The sequence below is a fragment of the Mastigoproctus giganteus genome, chromosome 5 (assembly GCF_048544385.1).
Source record: "Mastigoproctus giganteus isolate SK-2022 chromosome 5, ASM4854438v1, whole genome shotgun sequence".
Classification (NCBI taxonomy): Eukaryota; Metazoa; Arthropoda; class Arachnida; order Uropygi; family Thelyphonidae; genus Mastigoproctus; species Mastigoproctus giganteus.
The window spans coordinates 13516549-13538305 of record NC_143579.1 but is presented as its reverse complement, the minus strand read 5'-3'; the positions used below and the strand labels follow the sequence as shown (position 1 = coordinate 13538305).

Here is a 21757-nt window from a genome sequence, read left to right as displayed (position 1 = left end):
TGTTAGGATACAAGTTTAAGGTTTTAATTTTGTTCTGAAATTGTAATTTTATTGACATTAAATCGAAATCATGACTCAGACCAGAGCAGCAAAGCAAAAGGCTCAAGCTAATGGAAGTGCTGTGGCTCAGGGGAGAACTGAGGGGGGGGGGGCAGTTGCCCTCTGAAACACAGCCTTTTAAGATGCACTGTTTGCTTGATGTTTGCGGAGCAATTGGGTACGGGACAAGATACTGCTATAGGGGATGTCTTTGTGTGTGCACGATGCAAGGAAAGCAAGGAAATTAGGTGACAACTAAGCATTGTTATGGGCCTATATGAGACCTTGAAGGACAGGGTGGATGCCCTCGAAGGAAATAAATTGAGGGGCCCATCAAGCTCTCAGCTGCCCACATCAACGCCAGAGCTTGCACTTGGTCATCTTGCAACACAGAGGCAGCCCCCAAGGCAGAAAGCGCTGGTCCCACAGGAACTAGTAGCAGTTGGTGACTCTATTGTCAGGGAAACGGGGAACATGCTTTGTAAAAAGGATAGGTGGAACAGGACCCAGGGTATGTCTGCCAGGGGCAAAGGTTGATGATGTTGTAGAGCAGATATCATCTTTTAATGGCACAAAAGGTGATATAGTTGTACACGTTGGCACTAATGATATTAAGAGTAGGAGACCACCGGAATTACTTAACAAGTACAGGTCACTGTTGAAAAAAAGCCGTGAAGTAGGGTTGAATTTGAAAGTGTCTGCAATTCTGCCCAGACAAGATAGGAGGGAGTATATGATGAGAGCCTTGTCGATCAATTCGGCCCTGGAAAGATTGTGCAAGGCTCAAGGGGTAGAATTTTTTTCAGCCTGGACTGTACTTGTTAACAGGAGAGATTGCTTCTCCAGGGATGGGATACATTTAAATAGAAAGGGTGCAAGAATATTTGCTGATGCTATCGAGGCAGTGTTAGGTGGGTCGGAAAACTGCTAGCTTGGGGGGAGACAAAGACTAATAGATTAACAGTAGCCACTGGCAGAGGTGAAAGAGATTCTTGCACTGCTTCTATTGGAATGAGCAGAAGCCTGAAAAACAAGATGCAGGATATTTCAGAGACTGCTGGAAGTCATTGCGGTACAAGTAAACACATGGGTTGTGTTAGGGTAGCGAAGAATAGAAACAGGTGCATGTATACTTGCGTGTACACCAATGCTAGGAGGTTAGTAAATAAATTTGATGAATTTGAGGTATTGCTCAAAACATCAAAGGCAGATATTGCTGGGATATCAGAGACGTGGTGTCACACAGATATAAGGAATGCACAACTGGAATTTGGGGAGTACAACGTCTACAGAAAGGATAGACAGGATAGGAAGGGAGGAGGGGTTATGCTATTAGTTAAGAAACACATAAAATCCAAGGAAGTGAAGCCAGTCGACATCGATGGACAGAGCAGTGTCCAGTCAGTTTGGTGTGACATAAGCATAGGTAAATCAAAATTGAGAGTAGGAGTGTGCTATAGGCCTAATGACTCTGATGAGTATAATAAGATACTGTACAGGGAAATAGAATGGGCGAGTAAATCAGAGAGTCTTATAATGGGGGATTTTAATTTCCCAGATATTGACTGGAATTTGTGGGTTGGTCACTCACACACTAGCAAGGCTTTTGTGGATTTATTGGATGATTGTTTTCTGCACCAGCATGTTCGGGAGGCAACTAGAGGGAGTAATACTCTTGATCTGATTATCAGTAGTGATTCTTCATGCATTAAGAATCTGCAGATAAAGGAACCACTAGGTGGCAGTGATCACAGTGTGCTGAAGTGGGATTTACTCAAAGAGGTAACTACCATTAGGGGTAAAGGGAAGGGTTATTGCTTTCGTAAAGGCGACTATGATGGTCTGAGACAGTATTTAAATAGGGGAAGCATTCAAGGAACTAATCTTGGAAGCTACCAGGCTTTACATACCAACCAAGAAATATTGTTCAAGGTTCAGGCCTAAATGCTTGTCAGATGAACTAATGAGACATATGGCAGAGAGGAAAAATGCATGGGATACATACAAATTAATGGGTGACACGGAAGCCTATGATAGATATAAGTTGGTCTGTAACCAAGTCACAAAGGAGATTAGGCAGGCAAAGGCAGATTATGAGAAATCCTTGGCAAAGGATGCAAAGAAAAACAGAAAAGAGTTCTTTAACTATTTAAACTCAAGAAGGAAAGGGATGAATCAGATTGGTCCACTGGAAGACGGTGGCTAACAAGCTAAACAAGTATTTTGCGTCTACATTCACACATGAGGAGTTATTCAGGAAGGGGAATGTCGTAGGTGGAGTAAACATTGGCAGTGAGCAAGATGATTTTCTAATAACTGAGAGGAAAGTGGAGGAGAAATTGTTGAAGATAAACACAAGAAAGGCACCTGGGGTGGACGGGATCTATCCAGTTATATTAAAGGAGGCAGCAAAGGAAGTAAGTAAACCCTTAGCCATAATTATGAGAGCTTCCTTGGACTCAGGGGAGGTACCCATGGACTGGAGATGTGCAAATGTGACCTCAATTCACAAGGGAGGATCAAAGGCTGACAAGTAATTATAGACCTGTGAGTTTAACTTCTGTTCCTGGAAAATTAATGGAGGCACTGGTTAAAGTGGTTAAAGAAGCACTGCAGGATCATCTAGACAAGACTTCAGTTATAGCTTGGACACAGCATGGTTTTGTTAAGGGGAAGTCTTGCCTGACCAATTTGATTGGTTACTATGATGCAGCACAAAAGAACTGGAGGCAGGAAATAACTCTGATATTATATATTTGAATCTTAGAAAGGCTTTTGATACTGTTGCACATGGAAGACTGCTGCACAAATTGGAGCAGTGTGGCAGTGGAGGCAAATTGCTGCTATGGATAAAGGGATGGTTGACTGGCAGAAGACAGAGAGTGGTAATCAATGGACACTGCTCAACGTGGACTAATGTTATTAGTGGAGTCCCTCAGGGTTCAGTGTTGGGTCCATTGTTGTTTTCTGTATTTATAAATGATATTGATGATGGTATATCAAGCTTAATGTCCAAGTTTGCAGACAATACAAAGGTTGGCAGGGTTGTTAAGGCCACTACTGATGCTATGCTGCTGCAACAGGATCTGGAAACGTTGAGCAGATGGGCTGAGAGGTGGCAAATGAAGTTTAGCATTGACAAATGTAAAGTACTACATATGGGAAAGAGTAACCCCAGATCAACGTATCAACTCTGTGGTACTACGCTGACAGTGGTAGAGAATGAAAAGGACCTGGGGGTAATAATTGTGCCGGCAGATATGAAGTTCTCTGAGCAGTGCAGACGAGCTGCAAGAGTAGCTCGTGGTGTCTTGTCAATGATATACAGGAATTTTTCTAGCAGGGATAGGGATGTGATTATTCCCTTGTATAAGGCATTGGTCAGGCCCACCTTGAGGTCTGGAGGCCTCACTTCAAGAATGATGTAGAACTGCTGGAACGAGTACAGAGAAGGGAAACAAGATTAGTGAATGGAACAAAGGGTTGCTCTTACGAAGAAAGGCTTAAGTTTTGCAAATTACAGAGTCTGGAGACTAGGCATCGGCGAGGTGATCTGACAGAGGTGTATAAGGCTTTGAATGGCTTGAGCATGCTCAATGCCAATGGGATTCTTCCTCTTGCTCAGAATAATCAGCTGAGAGGGCATAAATTCAAATTGAGGAAGGACAGATGTCGGATAGATGTGCGGAAATTTGCCTTTAGCCAGCGGGAAGTTGGTTTGTGGAATAGACTTCCATCACTTGTTGTTGAAGTTGATAGCCTAAACAAGTTTAAGGCTCAGCTGGACAGGTGTTTCGAACGAACGGAGGGGTGAAATGGGAGTAGTGGTTGTTGTTTTTTTTTTTTTTTTTGTGGCTGATGCTGAATAAGCTTGCTTTCTTGCATCATATGCCTCTACTAATGCTAATGCTAATATTTTCCATTTTGATTTTGTTTTACTAGTTATGAGAGGTATTGTACGTTTGGAATATGACAGATACCACAAGAGAGAATACATTTTTGGAATTTGGAATGTACAAACATCACTCATCCCAGCAACTGCAATTGGTCCCCCTCATCCTTTTGTGGGGGAAAGAGGGGTATGAATTAAAGGTAATAACTGCACAAATAGCACATTATAATTTGGCTATGTATTTTTTCTGAAAATTGCATTTTTTTTTTTTTTCTCCCAATGGTAAGAGGGATTTGCTGAATGAAAAGCCAGAAGTTGAGAGAAAGAAGAATGTAACAGAAGATGAATGAACAAACACATACAGCACCAACAAATTTCTAAAAATGAAAACTGGGATAAAACCATTATCAGTTCAGTAAAGATGTTGAAAATAATTTTGTTATACATAAAAAAAAAAAAAATCCTAGATTTTAGAGTTTGTTCAGAGGGGAGGGAGATTAAAAGCCGAGGGAATCACAATATCAGCAGGTTTTAACGAGAAGTTAGTAAAAAGTCTTGCATGATGTATCAAAGCAGTAATCAGACCAAAGATGGTCCAATGTGCTATTAATTTATTTCAATAAATACAGCAAACCACTTGATTTTATGGAGACGTTGATTTAATGTACTCTGGATTTAACAAATAATAAAAAAATTTATTATTTGTTAAATCCAGTATATCACCATGACCCTAAGGAAACTGATGGAAATAGGGCTGACACTATCATTTGTAGAACCTGTGGCAAAACCTTGTAAGAGTACATAATTCATATTGTTTCTTAACTTACATATATATATATATATATATATATATATAAAGTAGCACATCTAGCAGTGCCTATTTTAGGCAGCACCTATGGCAAGCACCTCACTTGCACACCCATAGCACAGGGGCTGGACAGAAAGTGTGCATCTGAGTGCTGTGCAGAAATTAAGACACTGGTGTCTGTTAGGAATATGGTGTGCAGAAAAAAAAACCTAACAGATACTAGCATTAGTAAAGGCATATGATGCAAGTAAGCAAGTTTATACAGCATCAGCCAGAAAAGAAAAACTTCCCCATTTTACCAATCCATTTGCCAAAATGTTTGTCCAGTTCTACATTGAATTTATTTAAGTTAACTTCAACGACAGATGGAAGTTTGTTCCAGCAATCAACCACCCGTTAGCTAAAGGCAAATCTTCACACATCTATTCTACAACTGTCTTTCCTCAATTTGAATTTGTCCCCTCAGGCGATTAATCTGGGCGACAGGAAGAATCCCATTAGCATTCAGCTTGACCAAACCATTAAGGCCTTATACACCTCAATCAGATCACCTCGTACGTGCCTAGTCTCCAGACACTGTAATTTGCAAAACTTAAGTTTTCTTCGTAAGAGCAACCCTTTGTTCCATTCACTAATCTTGTTGCCCTTCTCTGTACTCGCTCCAACAGCTCTACATCCTTCTTAAAACGAGGCCTCCAGACCTGTATACAGTACTCAAGGTGTGACCCGACCATTGCCTTATACAAGGGGATAATCACTTCCTTACCCCTGCCAGAAAAATCCCGGTATATCATTAACAAGACACCATGAGCTACTCTTGCAGACTGTCTGCACTGCCAGAAATTTCATGTCTACCTGCACAATTACCCCCAGGTCCTTTTCATTCTCTACTACTGTCAGAGTAGTACCACAGAGTTGATACGTTACTCTTGGTTACTGCTTCCCATATGCAGTACTTTACATTTGTCAATGTTAAACTTCACTTAACACCTCTCAGCCCATTTGGTCAACTTTTCTAGATCCTGTTGCAGTAGCGTACTGTCATTAGTGTCAGTAACAACTCTGCCGACCTTCGTATAATCTGTAAACTTGGACATAAAGCCTCATATACCATTACCAATATATTAATAAATACAAAACAACAATGGACCCAACACTGAATCCTGGGTGACTCAATTAATAACATTAGTCCACAAAGAGCAGTGTCCATTAATTACCATTCTCTGTCTTCTCCCACTCAACCATCCCTTTATCCATGGCAGCAATTTGCCTCCAATGCCACACTGCTCCAATTTGTGGAGCAGTCTTCCATGTGGAACAGTATCAAAAGCCTTTCTAAGATCCAAATATATGACATTAAAATTATTCTTTGCATCCAGTTCCTTTGTAACCACATCATAGTATCCAATCAAATTGGTCAAACAAGAACTCCTTAACAAACCCATGCTGTGTCCGAACTATAACTGAAGTCTTGTCTAGATGATCCTGCAGTGCTTCCTTAACTAGTGCCTCCATTAATTTCCCTGGAACAGAAGTTAAATAACAGGCCTATAATTACTTGTGTTGCCCTTTCATCCTACTTTGTGAATTGGGGTGACAGTTACATATCTCCACTCCACGGAGATATGTAACTGTTAACCCCAATTAAGTGGAGATATTACATATCTCCACTTAATTGGGTTTGCATACTTCCTTTGCTGCATTCTTTAATATAACTGGATAGATCACATCCACTCCAGGTGCATTTCTTATGTTTGTCTTCAACAATTTCTCCTCCACTTTGCTCTCAGTTATTACAAAATCATCTAGCTGACTGCCAGAGTTTAATTCACCTCTGAAATTCCCCTCTCTGAATAACTCATTTGTGAATGTAAATGCAAAATACTCATTTAGTTTGTTGGCTACCTGAGCAGGAACTTCAACAGTTGAACCATCAATATCAAGTAAACTAATCTAATTCATCCCCTTCCTTCTAGTATTAATTCTTTACTGATTTTCTTTGCATCTTTTAGCATTAGTAGAGGCATTTGATGCAAGAAAGCAAACTTATGCAGCATCAGCCAAAAAATAAAAAAAATAATAATAAATAATTAAATAAATAAAAAATAACCACTTCCACTTCACCCCTCTGTTCGTTCGAAATACCTGTCCAGCTGAGCCTTAAACTTATTTAGGCTATCAACTTCCACGACAAGGGATGGAAGTCTGTTCCACCAACCAACCACCCACTGGCTAAAGGCAAATTTCCTCACGTCTATCCTACATCTGTCTTTCCTCAATTTGAATTTATGCCGTCTCAGGTGATTATTCTGAGCAAGAGGAAGAATCCCATCAGCACTGAGCATGCTCAAACCACTCAAAGCTTTATACACCTCTATCAGATCACCTCGCTGGTGCCTAGTCTCCAGACACTGTAATTTGCAAAATTTAAGCCTTTCTTCGTAAGAGCACCCCTTTGTTCCATTCACTAATCTTGTTGCCCTTCTCTGTACTCGTTCCAGCAGCTCTACATCCTTCTTGAAATGAGGCCTCCAGACCTGTATACAGTACGCTAGGTGTGGCCTGACCATTGCCTTATACAAGGGAATAATCACCTCCTTATCCCTGCTAGAAAAATTCCTATATATCATGGACAATACACCATGAGCTACTCTTGCAGCCCGTCTGCACTGCTCAGAGAACTTCATATCTGCCTACACAACCACCCCCAGGTCCCTTTCATTCTCTACCACTGTCAGTGTAGTACCACAGAGTTGATATGTTGCTCTGGGGTTGCTGTTTTCCATATGTAGTACTTTACATTTGTCAATGTTAAACTTCATTTGCCACCTCTCAGCCCATCTGCTCAACCTATCCAGATCCTGTTGCAGCAGCATAGTGTCAGTAGTGTCCTTGACAACCCTGCCAATCTTCGTATTGTCTGCAAACTTGGACATTAAGCTTCATACACCATCATCAATATCATTTATAAATACAGAAAACAATAATGGACCCAACACCGAACCCTGAGGGACTCCACTAATAACATTAGTCCACGATGAGCAGTGTCCGTTGATTACCACTCTCTTTCTTCTCCCCCTCAACCACCCCTTTATCCATAGCAGCAATTTTCCTCCAATGCCACACTGCTCCAATTTGTGCAGCAGTCTTCCATGTGCAACAGTATCAAAAGCCTTTCTAAGATCCAAGTATATAATATCAAAGTTATTCACTGCATCCAGTTCTTTTGTGACTGCATCATAGTATCCAATCAAATTGGTCAGGCAAGACTTCCCCTTAACAAAACCATGCTGTGTCCAAGCTATAACTGAAGTCTTGTCTAGATGATCCTGCAGTGCTTCTTTAACCAGTGCTCCATTAATTTTCCGGGAACAGAAGTTAAACTCACAGGTCTATAGTTACTTGTGTCAGCCTTTGATCCCCCTTTGGCCGACCGGGCTAGCCGAGTGGGTAAAGTACCTGCCCGGCAACCCAAAGGTCGCGGGTTCGATTCCCGCCTCGGGCTTGGATCAAAGTACTGCAAAAACCTTGGGAGGTGCAATATGGCCACAGAAGCCGATGCGCCAACAACTACCAAATCAAAAAAAAAAAAAAAAAAAAAAGATCCCCCTTTGTGAATTGGGGTCACATTTGCACATCTCCAGTCCATGGGTACTTCCCCTGAGTCCAAGGAAGCTCTCATAATTATGGCTAAGGGTTTGCTTACTTCCTTTGCTGCCTCCTTTAATATAACTGGATAGTTCCCATCTACCACCCCAGGTGCCTTTCTTGTGTTTATCTTCAACAATTTCTCCTCCAGTTTACTCTCAGTTATTATAAGATTCTCTTGCTTACTGCCAGAGTTGAATACACCTCTGGCATTCTCCTCGCTGAATAACTCCTCATGTGTGAATGTCGATGCAAAATATTCATTTAGTTTGTTAGCAACCTGAGCAGGATTATCAACAGTTGACCCATCGATATCAAGTGGACCAATCTGATTCATCTCCTTCCTTCTAGAGTTTGCATAAGTAAAGACCTCTTTGCTGTTTTTCTTTGCATCCCTTGCCAAAGATTTCTCGTAATCTGCCTTCACCTGCCTAACCTCCTTTGTAACTTGGTTACAGATCAACTTTTATCTATCATAGGCTTCTGTGTCACGTGTTAATTTGTATGTATCCCATGCATTTTTCTTCTCTGTCATATGCCTCATTAGTTCATCTGACATCCATTTAGGCCTAAACCTTGAACAATATTTCTTATTTGGTATGTAAAGCCTAGTAGCTTCCAAGATAAGTTCTTTGAATGCTTCCCATTTTGAATTTGCTGTTGGTAACATGATCAGTTGGTTCCACTGTATAGAATTTAAATACTGTCTCAGTCCATCTTAGTCGCCTTTACGAAAGCAATAACCCTTCCCTTTACCCCTAATGGTAGTTACCTCTTTGAGTAAATCCCACTTCAGCACACTGTGATCACTGCCACCTAGTGGTTCCTTTATCTGCAGATTCTTAATGCATGAAGAATCACTGCTGATAATCAAATCAAGAGTATTACACCCTCTAGTTGCCTCCCGAACATGCTGATGTAGAAAACAATCATCCAATAAATCCACAAAAGCCTTGCTAGTGTGTGAGTGACCAGCTCCCAAATTCCAGTCAATATCTGGGAAATTAAAATCCCCCATTATAAGACCCTCTGATTTACTGGCCCACTCTATTTCCCTGTACAGTTTCTTATTATACTCATCAGTCATTAGGCCTATAGCACACTCCTATTCCTCAGTTTTGATCTCCCAATGCTTATGTCACACCAAACTGACTCGACACTGCACTGTCCAGCAATGTCGACTGGCTTCACTTCCTTGGATTTTATGTATTTCTTAACTAATAGCATGATCTTTTGCCAAAGATCTCTCATAATCTACCTTTGCCTGCCTAACCTCTTTTGTGACTTGGTTACAGACCAGCTTATATCTATCATAGGCTTCTGTGTCACCTGTTAATTTATGTATCCCATGCATTTTTCTTCTCTGCCAAATGTCTCATTAGTTCGTCTGACATCCATTTAGGTCTAAACCTTGAACAATATTTCTTAGTTGGTATGAAAAGCCTAGTAGCTTCCCAGATTACTTATTTGAATGCTTTCCATTTTGAATTTGCTGTTGGTAACATCATCAGTTGGTCCCACATATAGAATTTAAAAACTGACTCAGACCACCATAGTCACCTTTATGAAAGCAAAAACCCTTCCCTTTACCCCTGATGGTAGTTATCTCTTTGAGTAAATCCCACTTCAGCATGCTATGTTCACTGCCACCTAGTGATTCCTTCATCTGTAGATTCTTAATGCAAGAATAATCACTACTGATAATCAGATAAAGAGTATTACTCACTTTAGTTGCCACCTGAACATGCTACTGTAGAAAACAATCATCCAATAAATCCACAAAAGCCTTGCTAGTGTGTGTGTGAGTGACAAACCCAGAAATTCGTGTCAATATCTGGAAAATTAAAATCCCCCATTATAAGACACTGATTTACTGGCCCACTCTATTTCTCTGTACTGTTGTTTATTATATTCATCAGAGTCATTAGGCCTATAACACACTCCTACTCTCAATTTTGCTTTTCCAATGCTTGTTACACCAAACTGACTCAATACTGCACTGAGCAGCCATGTCCACTGGCTGTACTTCCTTGGATTTTATGTGTTTCATAAATAATAGCATAACCCTCCTCTCTTCCTATCCTCTACATCCTTTCTGTAGATGTTTTACTCCCCCATTTCTGCATTCCTTGTATCTGTGTGACACCACATCTCTGATATCCCAATGATATCTGCCTTTGAAGTTTCGACCAACATCTCAAGTACATCAAATTTATTTACCAAACTCCTAGCATTGGTGTACACGCAAGTATACATGCACCTGTTCCTATTCTTAACTACCATAACACAGCCGATCTATTTACTTGTTCCGCAATGACTCCCTGCAGTCTCTGAAATCCCCGGAACCTTGTTTTCCAGACTGCTGCTCATTCCAATAGAAGCAGTGCAAGAATCACTTTCACCTCTGCCAGTGACTGCTGTTAATCTATTAGTCTATGTATCCCCCCACAAGCTAGCAGTTTTCCGACCCACCTATAATACTGCCTCGATAGCAATGGCAAATATTCTTGTACCCTTTCTATATAAGTGTATCCCACCCCTGTAGAAGCAGTTGCTCCGGTTAACAAGCACAGAGCAGGTTGGGTGGTTTTATTGATTTGAAAAATTCTAACTGTATTGTAAAAATCAAGGATAAGATTAAGGAATTTTTAGATAAACTGCCTTTGAAAATTTACCAGCAGCTCAACTACAACTTCTTAGCTCCAACTCTGTATAAAGTTTTTTTTAGGCACCACTAGATAATCACAGTAAATTATCTACTACTTATCAACCAGCAAGTCAAGGTGGTCCTTTATTGTTTAATTTTTGCTGTTTCTTATATATATAAAATATATAAGAAACAGCAAAATATATATATATATATAATATAATATAAAATGTATCTTATATTATATATATTTTTTTTTTTACACCATATTATATATATATATATATATATATAATATGGTGTAAAAATGGTCTCGAAATATAAATTAAAAACCTTTCAATTTAACGTACATTAGGCATTAACGAACCCCCCCTCTCCCATTAGTCCACAAAATGGCTACATGTTTGAGCATGTACACTATAACATTTGGTGGAAAATATACAGGCATACCTCGAATAACGAATAGGATGCGTTCCACGAAATTACTTCGTTAAGCGAAACTTCGTTTTCAGAGGTAAAAATACTATGGCCAGAATAGGGATACGTTCCTACGTAAAGAAAATGAAAAGCTTTTTTTTCGAACAAAGAAAAGTTTTATTAAATAAACAGTCAACTTACATACAAAGTGAAATCACATTTTAAAATACGAGTCTAAAGTTGTTGTTTATGCTCTTTTTCTCTTTCATTTAACAATTGCCTATACGGAGTTACTGCATTTAACACTGATCGCTTAACAATAACACTTCTTCCTAAATCAGGATCATTTTCACTAAAAAAATTTAAAACGTTTTCAATGTCATTTAAGCACCTTTTTAAATCTTTGGTTGTTAACACTTTTTCGGCAGGAACTTCTTTAACCTCGTCTTCCTTATCTTTGTCTTCGTTGCTAACAAGGTTTTCTAAATCTTCCACTGAAAAACCATCATCTTCTGCATTCAATAAATTTCTAACATCCTCTTCATCGACATTTTCGAAACCTATTGATTGAGCCATCTGGATAACTTCATTTCTAATTTCTTGGATGATGTTATTTTCTTCTTCTAGTACAACTTCTGGCCATATTTTGCGCCAAACTCCATTTAAGCATTTCTTAGCGATTTCTTTCCAAGAACTATCAATGTTTTCAATTGCGTTTTTAATGGTGTAGTTTTTCCAAAAAGTTTTAACTGTCATTTCCTCTTTATCCTCTAGTTCAGTTAAACTGCTTAATGTTCGACGCAGATAATAAGCTTTAAATGATGCTATTACTCCCTGATCCAATGGTTGAATCAGGGAAGTTGTGTTTGCTGGAAGAAACACAACTTTGACAGGAATGCATGTGTCCAACGTGTTAAGATCAGTAGGATGTCCCGGAGCATTGTCTAACAACAAAAGAGCTTTTTCTTCAAAGTTGTTTTTTTTTGACAATACCGTTTTACTTCAGGACAAAAGTGGTTAACAAACCAATCAGTAAATAACTCCTTGGTAACCCACGCTTTTCTATTTGCTTTCCATATTACAGGTAAATTCATTTTTATGTTACCTTTTAACGCCCTCGGATTTTCTGAATGGTAAACTAATAACAATTTTAATTTATAATCGCCAGAGGCATTTGATCCAAAGAGTAACGTTAAACGGTCTTTGGCTGCTTTGAACCCAGCAGCTGATTTTTCTTCAATAGAAATGAAGCTTTTTGTTGGTAGCCGTTTCCAGAACAAACCGCTTTCGTCAACATTGAACAAATTTGGAAAATTTTGACGTTCAATGATTTCCTTTAGTTTTTCTGGAAACTTATTTGCAGCTTCTCCTGTTAATTTTACACTATGAATCCTGGCCCGTTTTTTAAATTTCTCGAACCAACCACGAGAAGCCCCAAAGGTTTCCGTAATTTCTTCAGTTTGTTTAGATTTCAGGTGATTGAACTGGAATATATTTTTTTTTATGTTAAATGGGGCTTGAAATTGCCGACTTCGTTATATCGAAGCTTCGTTATCAGAGGTAACGTTAACCGAGGTATGCCTGTATATTAGTTATTTCACACATTCGATTAGTTACTGTGACTTTGCAGGCGTGTGTATTTTTCTTCAAACATTTTTGTCATTGACTATAATTCCTTATTTATAATTTCCTTTTTGACTACAGCTGTTGAACGAAAAATCCAAACGTACTCGTTTCAGAACAAAATAAATAGACAATTAATCCAAACAAATGTGATCATCTTAATAATTGATGCCATGTTGCAATTAGATTATCATTTTCAAAGAAGCTCCATAAAAATGTAAAAAAATGCTGGGTCAATCGCAATTTCTCTTCTTGAACAATAAAGCATTGAAATGCTTTACGACTTTACATATTTTCTATTGGTTACAATAACGCTGATTTTCATCTTATTTTTATTTACTCTTACCAAAAAAGAAACATTTCCGAGAGATAATATGCTAGGTAAAATTTGACAGATAACTACCAGAGGTTAAAGGATTCACAATCACCAGAATGTTTAATAGAAATTCAACTATTTCTCTTTATTGCTGGGAAACCTGATAAAACTGATATTAAAATTTAAAAATGATATTAATAACAATGATTTCAATACTTGAATATTGGTTTATACTAGGTAAAAACGACGCCATTTTGATGGCTTGTCAAACATACGAGCAAAGCAACATCTTTAATTCCATAGCACGAATAAAAACAAATACTTGTAACGAGAAGAAAATGCATGCAGAATGTTAATGAACAGTAATTAAAGCGTGCAATTTCCAGGAATCACATACCTGTAAAGAAATGAAAATTGTTATATAAATTAAGTAGGCCTAATTTGTGCAGCTAACGAACCCTAGGCCGCTACAGCCGCCAGAGGGTTGTCGGACTATACGATGAACTCCGTAAAGCGGATCCCTACAGACGGGATGCGTGCCTGCGATGCTGCATCGAAGCAGTCCAAAGCAAGATGCAAATCTAAGCAACCTCTTCCTATCCCGGGTTATTCAGTCCGTTTCCAGCTTCCAAAATATGTAAAGCAAATATACATACAATATAAAATTTTGGCACTTTTCACAAAGTAAAAAAAAAAAAAGTCAGAAATTTGCCAATTTAAGTACAACTCCCACACAGGCTGGGTGCGGCTCCCGTGCACACATTGCTATAAACCCCGTAGGTTGAAGTTTCCTTTGCAACTCTAGAACACGCATGAGCAGTCTAAGTTATTATTATCATATATATATATGGTGAAGAAAAGTGTTGTTAATTTTGTCGTGTTTATGATATTTTGATGTTGTAACGGTGATGTTGAGAAAGGTAGCGAAATGATTTTCAGAAGATACAAATTGCATTAATTTGCAAAAATAATATAGCCAATACTCGAATACCCTCTGGTGACAAAAATGAAATTCACATTAAATAGTGCCTTAGTATTTGACTATCTGTGATGATTATTATTATTATTGTTATTAGCCATATAGTGCGAGGAAGCCTGAGGCTTATGCTGCACCAGCCAAAAAAAAAAAAAAAAAATTCCCGAGTTACCCTAAGAGAGAGAGAGAGTTTAAATTTTTATTTTTTTTGTTTTGATATTTTCAATGCAACTGTTTTTGCTTTATTTTATATATGGATTAAAATTTCATTATTAAAAGTACGTGGTATATTTTTTTATCAAACTCTAACCGAAATAAAAACATTAGTTTTATTACAGGACTGAAAGTCGGGGGGGGGGGTTCGTGGGTACATTTTTATATTGGGGTTACCCGTATTCGTGTCTGTAAATTGCGTGTGTTCTCTGGTCGATTGGACGAAAAAACCGCAGTTTCTGGGGGAAAAAACCTTGCAATCTACGTCCAAGACCGACTAACTCAGCCACAGAGTGAAAAAAAAAAATTTTTTTTTCCACCCTGTGTGGGGAGGACGGTGACGATACCACATAATTTGGACGATACCACTGTGCTACGGGTGCAGACGGGCTTGTGAGTACAGTTGATAGAATCGCCGTACTGCCCACCCATTGAATTTAGACCGCAAGTGGGAAGGCAAGGTAAGCGTCGCTTACGGGCGGCAGTTCAAGAGGGCGCCAAAAAAAATTGACATATACAAGTAGGACCTCTGTTTAATTAACGAACTTCTTTATAGCGAAATTTTCTATTTAGCGATACGCGCAATATCACATGTTCTTTCATTTCGCTCAAAGCGTTTCATAATTTCGTTCTTTACCTCTATCGACAGGGGCGGACTGGCCTTACCGGGGAAACCCCGGTGGCCTGGAGGAAGGTGTGATTTTGGCCATAAACACTTGTATGAGGCCGCTACAAGTTTTCCCCCCGGGAAGAATTTTTGACAATCTATCGATATTGCTTTTGTTTTTCTCTCTGAATCTGTAGTATCTTCACCAGCTTCCTTTCATACTTTTCTCAAGTATTTTACTCATTTTTAGGGAATGAAGCACAATTTTTAGAGAATGAAGCACAAGAACTCCTAGAAGAGCGTAGGTGCGGAATGAATCAAGCTCTATTTGCTCCGTGTGCGCATTTAATATGGAATGAAATTATCTGTGAACAGTTCCATGTGTAGTATCTACATGATCCTAATGATACCAGATACACAGCGATACTCTTCGTTGATCTGTGCCTTAATCAGGTTATTATTTATTAATATTTTTATATTGATAGTAACTGAACTATGGACGCTGGCCGTAAAACTGCCTGACCTTGTTTCAAGGTTATCATCGATCCTGCCTGAATAGAGATATTTGACTAGTTACACTCAGGAATCGAAAACGGCCGCTACCCTTCCTCAGGGACCCTAAATCTTTTAATCCTTTAATTCAGGAATAACAGGAAGCTGCTTGCTAACGCCAATAATGACTCAGACAAAGAACACAACACTCGCAGTAACTGCTGACACATGTGACCTCTGTCATACTGCTGCAGACGAAACCTTAATCTGCAGCAAATCCAAGAACAGAATATGCCTGTTATGCTCGGGGTATTCAAGCCTCTCTCGCTTGTCACTGAGCAAAAGGAAAGGGGTTTCTGGGAAAATGTTGTGTAAAGGGAAAACAAATAGGAACCATAGCAATGGACATAGGAAGGATGACACCCCCCTCCGCGAAGAGAAGATAATGCATCGGTAGAAATATTTAATACTTTGGAAGAGGGCAATTCTGTAACCCCTCACCCCTTTCGCTAATATGCGAAACAATGACTTGCAGAATAAAGAAAGTAATTTGGAACAGGAAAGTAGACTTCATTTGGAATATGCATGAGACCGGACAAATTACCCACCCAACGATGGTAAGGGGAAAACTGTGAATTCACAAACGCAGCCCGACAGCGCTATTATAAACAAATCGTGTTGTTGTTATATCTGTCCTGACAACTGCCAAAATGCCGGTCGTACCTGCTCCGTACACGCAGATCCCCCCCCCCCCCCGATGCAGTGAGTGAGCGAACCCATAGCTCATATCTCAGCGACCTGAATAGCCTTAGCAGCGTAATAGCGGAAGCATTTGTGCAATTCGTTTATCCTGTTGCTATGCAGGCTGAAGAGTATATGCACAATTTAGAGGAGAAATTTCTAAAAATTTATGAATGTTTATCCATTCTACTCAGTATATACCAACAGATTCGTGCACAAAACGAGGAAATTGGACAGAAAATGAGCTTGTTGAAAAACGAGATGATAGATCTGAAGAGCAATGTTATGCTATCTGAGAGATCTGCATTTAGATAATTTCTGAGGGTTCCTCAGACCTCAAAATTAGCTAGCAGTGATGTTGACACTGTATCTTCTCAATTTGGAAAAGAGGGTGTTGAACGTGTATCCGACTAGCTCTGGTGTTGAAGCGGAAAACCGAACAAAAGGCGTAGTCGCTAACACGCTGCCCATTACTGTCTATGAGTGTAATAGAGAAACAAGATATTGCATTGAACACCTCTCTGAGAGAGCTAAATCATATTTAAATGTGCTCAAGCTAAACCTGCCGAAGGAAACAAACGGTGTTCATGTGCCACCCGACCAAGTAAACCCTGATCAGTACAGAAACCAAAATGCAACACCATACGCCCTTGAACTGTACCCAGGAATTCACTCGTCAATTAACTCTAAACAAACCCAGACGACAACAATGCGTACCACCAACTTGGTGCTCGGTGGCAAACTGGAAAATGTCCACATTACCAAGTGCAAGACAGCCAATCAAAACAGTTCGAAGAGGAAGAAAAACACTTGGACGGGCACCGCACTAGATTCGAAGCTTCAGCCTTTCAAACTAGTTGGTTCATCACCCCAACTTTCCCCCAGCAGTTTGTTTGTATCGCGTTTGGCGCTGAACACGTCAGCAAAACTCGTCACTGATGTACTGTTTGAGGAACTCCAGTTGGATTCAAAGATTCAGAGACTGAACACTCGTAGCACATCGTATGCTTCTTTTCGCATCTATTGTGACAGAAGCCAGTTTGAAAGGACTGTAACGTGTATCAAATGGCCCCTCGGCACCATCATCAGGCCATTTTATGAAACACGAAGCAGAAAAGAAACAATACCCTCAAATACCACTGAGAGGTGTCCACAACAGTCCAGACTCTAACTAGACGATGTATCTTTATTCCCAGATAACAACCAAACTGCTCTGCATGGGATTGGCCTAAGTAAAAAAGTAATTCCATATTTCGCCCTTAACATACATATGGAAAGGGGACTCCCAACGGCGATTGAAAACTGCTCAATATCTCCGGCATCTCTATCTACGAATTTTACGATCCCTGTCATCTTTTCAACAAATCGAAAGCCAACAACGCATCACAGACATGTCAGACAGTGTACATCCGTAGTCAAGGTCAAGAGAACAGCTTCATTCCAACTGTTATTTCAAAATGTGCGATCCATTAGGAACAAATTGAATGAAGTTGAGGAGCTTTTGCTATCCAGTTCAATGGATGTGGGTTGCTTTGCAGAAACATGGCTTGATCCCAATGAAAAAACACTTTCTTCTACTTGGTCTGCAAGATATCGGATGGTGTGCACATCTACAGAAAACCGCAGGGGAGGAGGAGTTGCAATTTTGTTCAATGAGCGGTTATTTTCTATCCTCCAGTCACACGGAGGCTTGAAATAGGTCCTTGAGGTTGTCCCAGACATTTTCTCAGATATTCCAGACAAGTTTCATTTGCTACCTGGGAGTCCAAAACTCTGATGGAACGGATATTGGGGCGACACTAAAGTCAAGTGGTCCCAATTTCGGCGAAGTCCGGACTGTCTGTGACAGCTAAATGCTCTACTTGCACCTTCACGATAGTGGGACTGATAGTAATCCTCGGTACAACCTCCATGCACAAGTACATGGCGGCACAACATCGTGGCGTGATCCAATATTCCTTACATATCGAGGGTACAGCCCTAAAACGGTTTTGCAGGCCGGCCGCTAGTTAGTACACCGGACCGAACCTATTGGTAACTCTCTAGGAGGCTTCCGGATCAGCAGGTGGGACTGTAAGTAATCCTCGGTATAACCTCCATGCAAAAATATATGGTGGGGCAACATCGTGGCGTGATCCAATATTCCTTACATTTCGAGGGTACAGCTCTGAAACGGTGTTCGCAGGCCGGCCGCTAGTTAGTACACCAGACCGAACCTATTGGTAACTCTCTAGGAGGCTTCCGGATCAGCTAGTGTATAATCTTGCTACTTCTACTCTGCCAGATAGTGACTGAAGAGAGTCCGAGTAGTGTGTATGCGGGGAGCATTGTCGAAGCCACGTTATCTCAAGGATCTGGGTATATTCTTACCATGTGTACGCCATATCCTAAAATTTCATTACTTCATACACCATGCCCCAACCACTTTTTCTTAAAATTGAATATACCATGAATTGTCAAACTAATAGAGCAGGCTTAACTGCAAAAAGATCTAAACCACCCAAGCACTTCCTAATTCATTACACAAATATACGTGGTCTCAATTCAAATTTTAACGATGTCCATCGCCACTTGCACTCAACCAAACACCATGTACTTTTTCTGACAGAATCTCAGTTATCGGTTGATTCAAATACTGCTCATCTCAGATGCCCAAATTATTCGCTGTATGATTCCTTTCGCCTAAAAAGTGGTACTTGGGCATATGCCCATGCTTATATTCCCTGACAGGACTTGGCAATTTGGAATCTCCTCTCTGTGGTCTTCTCTGGCTTAAAATCTCTCTACCTCATTGTGTAAAATTCATCTGTTGTCTCTACCGTTCTCCCAACTCCACTAATCACAAGGAGCTCTTTGCAACTTGATTTTCTCCAGTTCAACTTTCCTAACAGTGAGGTAATTTTCCTTGATGATTTTAAAGTTCACAACTCCAGCTAGCTTCCGTTTTCTAGTCACACCGACCCAGCTGGTCGAGATGCTGAGGCTTTTCCAACTACTAATGACATTGCACAGATTGTTTATTTACCTACAAGAATACCGGACAATCCTAAGCATGCAGCCAACACGCTTGATCTCTTTCTGAAAAACAACTCTTCTAAGTACACAGTCGAAGTGAGTGGTCCTTTGGGCACCTCAGATTACAACCTGGTGATTGTCTCTTCTCCAGTGGAGCCTTTATCTCATGGCTATTCCCAACCTCGAGTTGTTTGGCATACAAGAATTCAAAATGGGGTGACCTGCGAGATTTCTTTTCTTCTTTTGCTTGGTCGGACTACTGTTTCAAAACTTCTGATGTCAACGTTTGCTCAGATCGAGTCAGATGACACAATCATCTGACACAATCTTGCAGGAATCGAATCCTTTATCCCACACTCCACTATAAAATCTCATCCTTTATTTAAACTTTGGTTTTCCAATAAATGTGCTAAGGCTGTTCAAGAGAAGAATGTTGCATATAGTAATTGGCTTGTTTCTAATTCTTCAGTTTCATTATCTGCCTACATCAAAGATCGCAACAATTGTAAAGCCCTTATTTATCAGTGAAAACAAGAGTTTATCAGTGAAAACAAGATTTATCAGTGAAAACAAGAGAACAGACTAAGAGTAGAACACTTGCTTCTTGCCCTAATGGTAGCTGAACATTCTAGTTCCTTGCCAAAGTTATTGACCGCAACTTTTGATCATCTCTGTTCCCACCTTTGTCCAAACCAGATGGGTCTGTTGTCACTTCAGCCAAGGATAAAGCTGCCCTGCTAACATCCCATTTTTCTTCCTACTCATGTATTAATGATCTTGGTAAAACACCTCCCACCATTCCCAACACGCTCCATTCAATGCCTCCTGTGGTCTTCCGTCAAAAGGATGCCAGAAAGATTTTAACGAATCAGGATGGTAAGAAAGCTCCAGGACAAGATGGCATTTCTCCACTTGTTCTCAAAATCTGTGCTCCTGAACCTACTCCTATTCTTTGCCGCCTGTTTTCACTTTCTTATTCCAAAGATGTTTTTCCTTCTGCTTGGAAATTTGCTCATATCCAGCCAGTTCCTAAAAAGAGTGACAAATCCCTCCCTCCAATTATCGTCCCATTGCAATTACTTCTACTCTTTCTAAAGTAATGGAGAAATCAATTAATTGCCAACTCTTAAACTACCTAGAAACCTTCCGTCTGATCAACGATCACCAGTATGGATTCCTTCAGTGGTGATCCACTGGTGATATTCTGGCTTATGTTACGCATTTATGGACTAATTCAATGGAAAGGTTCGGTGAAACACAAGTAGTTGCTCTTGACATCTCAAAGGCGTTCGATCGTGTTTGGCATAGAGGTCTTCTAAAACAAGCTTCCATCTTAAGGTTTGCCAACTGTTTTTAGTAACTGGTTATCCAGTTTTCTCTCTGATCGCTCACTGATGGTGATGGTAGATGGCTCTCTGTCTTCTAACTTCTCCACTAATGCCGGTGTCCCCCAAGGTTCAGTTCTTTCCCCCACTCTTTCCCTCTTGTATATCAATGACCTTTTTCCATTAACTGGAAATCCTATCTATAGATTTGCCCACAATAGCACATTGCATTCCACTTTTCATTTTGAGAAACCTTGCCCTGTTCAATCAGCTTCAACTTCTTGAACATCTGCTACCAATTCCGTAAATGTCGATTTTCAGGTAATTCTTCAGTGGGGCAAAGACAACTTAGTTGATTTCAACCCTTCTAAAACTAAGTCTTGTCTTATATCTCGCAAAAATTATTCTTCTGCTTCTATGCTTATCTTTAGTGACACTCCGATTTCTAGGCAAAATGATATATCTCTTTTGGGGATTACCCTGACTTCTAATCTCTCTCTCTCTTGGCACAAGCATATTACAAATATTGCTTCCTCTGCATCTAAAAAACTTGGTTTTCTCTTTCGCTCTCAGCATTACTTTTCTTCCAAACAGCTGCTCACTCTGTATAAATCGCAAATCCGCCCTGAAATGGAACATTGTTCCCACATCTGGGGTGGTGCCCCCAAAACCTCTCTCAGGCTTCTTGATTCCATTCCGAAGAGGGCAGTTAGGTTAATTCATGATTCATCTCGAACAGAGTCTCTCCACCCGCTGTCTCATAGACGTACTGTTTCTGCTGCATGCCTCTTCTACAGATACTTCCATGGGCACTGTTCTTCTGAATTGATTTCTATAATTCCCGCTCTCTCTTTCAAAACAGTCCGAAATGTGCCGCCACCAGCCAACATACATATACTGTCCAACTTCAAACCCACAGAACCAAGTTTTCATCTTCTTCGTTTATTCCTGATTTATTCATTCAACTGCCGTTTTCTGGAACAACCTTCCTTCATGCG

At 40.0% G+C, this 21757-nt stretch overlaps 1 protein-coding gene across 1 annotated transcript in view; it reads right to left on the bottom strand.

Annotated features, from left to right (window-relative positions):
- The window catches only part of LOC150085179 (guanine nucleotide-binding protein G(I)/G(S)/G(T) subunit beta-1-like), a 121988-nt gene extending 107837 nt beyond the window's left edge, over positions 1-14151 (bottom strand). The window contains exon 1 of the mRNA XM_090373917.1: positions 13788-14151. The gene's annotated coding sequence lies outside the window, so the exon portion shown is untranslated. The remainder of the gene's footprint in view (positions 1-13787) is intronic.
- Positions 14152-21757: the final 7606 nt, after the last annotated feature.